Genomic DNA, 4,475 nt, shown 5'->3' on the forward strand with positions numbered 1-4,475 from the left:
TGTACTTGTTGTCCTGTATTGTTGTAATTCTCCTTGAAGATAAATGGGAACCTTTCATTCATTTGAGTGCTGAAATCCGATTTAATTTGTTGAACGTTTAGAAGAAGGTATTTTATTGTTCTAGTACGAGTCAGCCTGATAAACAAACACTTACATAGGTATGATGACTGTTCATTTTCTCAATTTTATACCTACTCGTGCAAATCCAAAGTTAAAAGGTCATGTTTATGTATTATGCCAAATCTATACTCACATGTGTGCTTGCGATAAAAGAAATAGACAAATCAACAAATGATACGTGCATTTATAAAAATTATAATTTTTGTTGAAGAAACTTTGAGAAATCCACAAAAATATTTCATAACTGCAACAAAGTTTTCTTAATCATATACAATGTACCCTGCAAAGTACAATCTACTTTTCAACCATAATGCTACTTAAATAAGGGGATATTCTTCTGGCCAAGGATCTGAAGCTCGCTCCCTCCTCTCATTTCTTCAGCGTATTCCTTAATCTTGAGAGCAGAATCTTCAAGTTGAGGACTCTTTACAATTTTGATAAATTTCAATGAATAAATATCTCCAAAACTAGGTGGAATCTCCTCAAACTTACCACATTCCTGCAGTTTTAATTTCTCAAGATTGGGGAAGGATTCCTCTCCAACCTCCCACTTGGAAAGAGTCGGTAGACGCAAGTTCAAAAATTTGAGATTCTCAAAGGTGTCTTCCTCCCCCATGTTCCATTCTTCTCCATGGATGATTGCATCACAAAGGGACAACCCTTCAAGGTTGGGCAGTCTAGCTATTGTTGACAGTGAATCGGATGTCAGAGGAAAGTCACGCCATGACAGTTCTTTCAAATTTGAAGGGAAGTGGAAATCCCACGGCCGATTTGTCGCTACAGAGGACCCAATGTGGTTTGTGTTTGAACTTTTAAAACCTACACTGAGTATTTCTAGTTCAGTTAGGCAATCCAATTTCGGGAACCAATATTGCTCTGTTGAATAATCCCATGACTCCTTGAGAACAAATTCAAGCACTTTAAGATTGGGAAACCTTTTGAAAATATTCTTTGTATCTTTCGAATAGGAAATCAACAGTTCCCTTAGTATTCTCAAGTTCTCTAACTTTGTGTCCTCTGCTATCAATATTGATTCATCTGCATCCATATCAAAGAAAGAACAAGCATCCGCGGACAGCACTCGTAGCTTTACAAGATCCAAAATTCTTGGTAACAGTATCAAGGTTGATCCTTTGTTAGACACAAACAGACTTTCTAGATTCCAGAGGTTTGAGAAAGACAAAGGCAGATATTTAACTTGTGTCCGAATTCTTAAGTACCTCAAATGATTCAACATGCATATTTCATTCAGCAAAGAATCATTCACCATGATTAAAGAGGATTCCAGGTCCAACACTCTAAGAAGCCTCAAGTGTCTTAGGTGAAATGTATCAAAAAGACTGTCATCATAATCAATGGTAATTTTACGTGGCAATAAATCTGATGGAGCACTTGATCTTATCCGATCAAACAACTTTTCCTTTCTTGCTTTTATCAAACAAAAGTCATGCACAAGATCATGAACTTGGCAACTCGGTTCATCACCTATCTCATTCAAAAGAATTACCAAGCTACTGGAAATTAAATCATCCATACAAATCTTCAGCACTTCTTCCATACTCTTCATCTCCGTCTTCCCCACAAATCCTTCAGCACCCAAAAAAAACATTCAACAAATAGATTGTCAATGGAGTGTCCTTCGGCAAACTTACAAAGTGAAGCAAGCATGGCTTGAGGTGATGTGGTAAATGGTCATAACTTAATTCTATAACTTTCATCACTTCCACTTCACTGTTCAAAATAAAAGAACTCAAACTATTTTGAACTTCAAGCCACACACTCTTTTTCTTTTCCCTCCCAGCAATGACTCCAGCAATCAGATCAGCCACCAAAGGAAGCCCTTTACAATTTTTGGCTATTTCTTTACCGACATCTAATAGTTCATCAGGGCAACTCTCGTTCCCAAATGCCCTTTTCTCTAATAGTTCCCAACTTTCATCTGGTCTTAGCAATCGAAGGTCAAGAGGATCAGTGTTCAGCTTTCCATGCAAAGGCACTTCCTTTTCTCGAGTTGTCAAAATAATCCTACTTCCTTTCTTAGCTTCAAGAAAAGGTCTTGTTAACTCATCCCATGTAGTAGTATCCCACACGTCATCTAAGACAATAAGATACCTCTTTCCATACAGTTTTTTCCGTAGCTTATCAGGAACATCAATATTCTCACTCAATTTTGAATCTGAGTCACTAACTTGATTGACAATTTTATTCAACAACTTCTTCTCATCATATCCTTGGTCGACCGTGCACCATGCACGAAGGTTGAAATGGCTAGAAACTGACTTATCACTGTATACTTTGTATGCCAAAGTAGTTTTACCTGAACCCGGCATACCAGTGATCGAAATGACATCTAGATCTGCCGGTCCACTGGTGAGCTTTCTAAGTATCAAGTTTGTCTCCTCCTCAAAACCTACAATTATTTTATCAGTTGTCAATGACTTTCTCTCAACTGGTTTCTTGGGAGAGTTCACAACGATTAGACCTCTGTCCTTGGGAATGTTCTCATCTAAAGCAGAGATCTCTTCTTTGATAAGTTTGATCTTCTTTATGGTAATGGGAAGTGAGAAAATAAGATGTAAGAGACCATTATCTCGAACAATAATTGAATCTATGACATCTTTTGCCTCATAAGCCACATCTAGAACACGTGCCCAGATATCTTTATACAATCCTTGCTCAGCATCCACAAAGAATGATCTTATGAATTCCAGGTCTTGTCTCACCAACTCGATTTCTTCCTTTATCAAAGAAATTGAATAAGCATTAGATTCTAGCAAATCATTTAAGTGCATGTGTAGAAGATGCATGAAGAGTGGTCCATCACTCATGGGGGAGCAACATTGAGATGAATCCGGGGCTTTCAGATAAACATGTTTGAGATCTTTCTTGAGGAGTTCAATATTTTCCAGCAAGTCTAGGGTTACACAATTTGTTTGGTTATTACCCTCTTTATTCCTTAATTTCTCTTCCAAGTCACATACAAGAGTTGATACCTCCCTGGTAAGTACTTCAACATGAGCCAAGAGATCAAAAAGTTTGTCATGATGAATAAAGTCCTTGGGCATATTCAGAAAGAATAAGTAATAGGAATTCCATCATGACATGAATGTTTAGAGCCCCTGAAGTGCTAGGGGGAATAACAGTTATCATATGCTCTTGTAGTTGAATGATATATTCTCTGAGAATATCCGGTGAGGGTTCTAGGAGCTTCTTAATGAAGCGTCCAACTTCTGCTGAAGTTGAAGCTTTCAAATTTGTATAACATATGTGCATAACCTCCAGTTCAGTTGGAACAATCTTCAAGAGTAGCTTGAAGAGTCGAGAGTCTCTATCATTCTGATCATCCTCATCTAGCTCGGAGAGCCGAGAGTCTTCATCAGTCTGATCCTCCCAAAGGAAGTGTCCTACTCTTTCAGCCATCAGTTGAAACAGAGGTAAGACATTCTCAACCGTCTCATGCTTAATGCAACCATTCACTATCAACCCATGGAAGTCTCTTATGTTGCCACATACATTCTGAAGAACTTCATATTGAGTCACTTCAGGAAATATCTTTTCAGCGTGATGCTTGGATAGATGAAACAGATTCAAGAGGAGGAAGTCCAATTGCTCATCCATCATGGTGGCATCTGATTTATAAGAACGATGATACAAGCTGATACAATCATCCATATTACTGGTGAGGCTAGTAAGGACATCATCATCCAAAAGTGGTTCAAATATTCAGTTTCACTATAGAGACAAAAATAAAATGAAATGCCTAATAACTTTCCCATTTGTACCTTTTCTTTTTTTCTTTTTGCTTCGTACTTATAATTTTACATATACATTAATTTTCATCTTTAAGAATGAATGTGATAAAATAGGATGTTTACTCTTTTCTTTATTTTTTATGAAAAAAAAAAGGGTGAAACATATAATATTATATTAATGGTGGATAAGTTACGTATGAAGAGAAAATTAAGTTTTATATAAAAATAGTAGTTATTCATAAATATTCTGATTTTCAAAATATAAATAATAAGACTTTTTACATCATAGTTTAAAATATTTATAGTTAATTAATTAGTTTAAAGTGTTTGTGGATTAAAATTTAATACAATATTTTAAACACATTCATTATAATTATCAGGAGATTCAAAATGCAAAATAAAAAAGTTGAAAGGTTTTGTTTTCCTTTCACTCAAAGTTAATCTTACACTATTTCTTCTTAACATTATTCTACCAATAAAACGGAACTATCGAGAAATTTAATTTAGATAGTTGTTATTTTTCCTTTTTGCTTTGCAAACTTATTTTTTGAATCATAAACAAAATTTATTTTATTAATTTCTCATATTATTATCTCGATGCAT

At 35.5% G+C, this 4,475-nt stretch overlaps 1 pseudogene; it reads right to left on the reverse strand.

Moving 5' to 3' along the window:
- Mi-1D (NBS-LRR resistance protein-like) lies at nt 305-3,845 on the reverse strand (annotated as a pseudogene).

This window comes from Solanum lycopersicum, chromosome 6, assembly GCF_036512215.1.
Source record: "Solanum lycopersicum chromosome 6, SLM_r2.1".
Classification (NCBI taxonomy): domain Eukaryota; kingdom Viridiplantae; phylum Streptophyta; class Magnoliopsida; order Solanales; family Solanaceae; genus Solanum; species Solanum lycopersicum.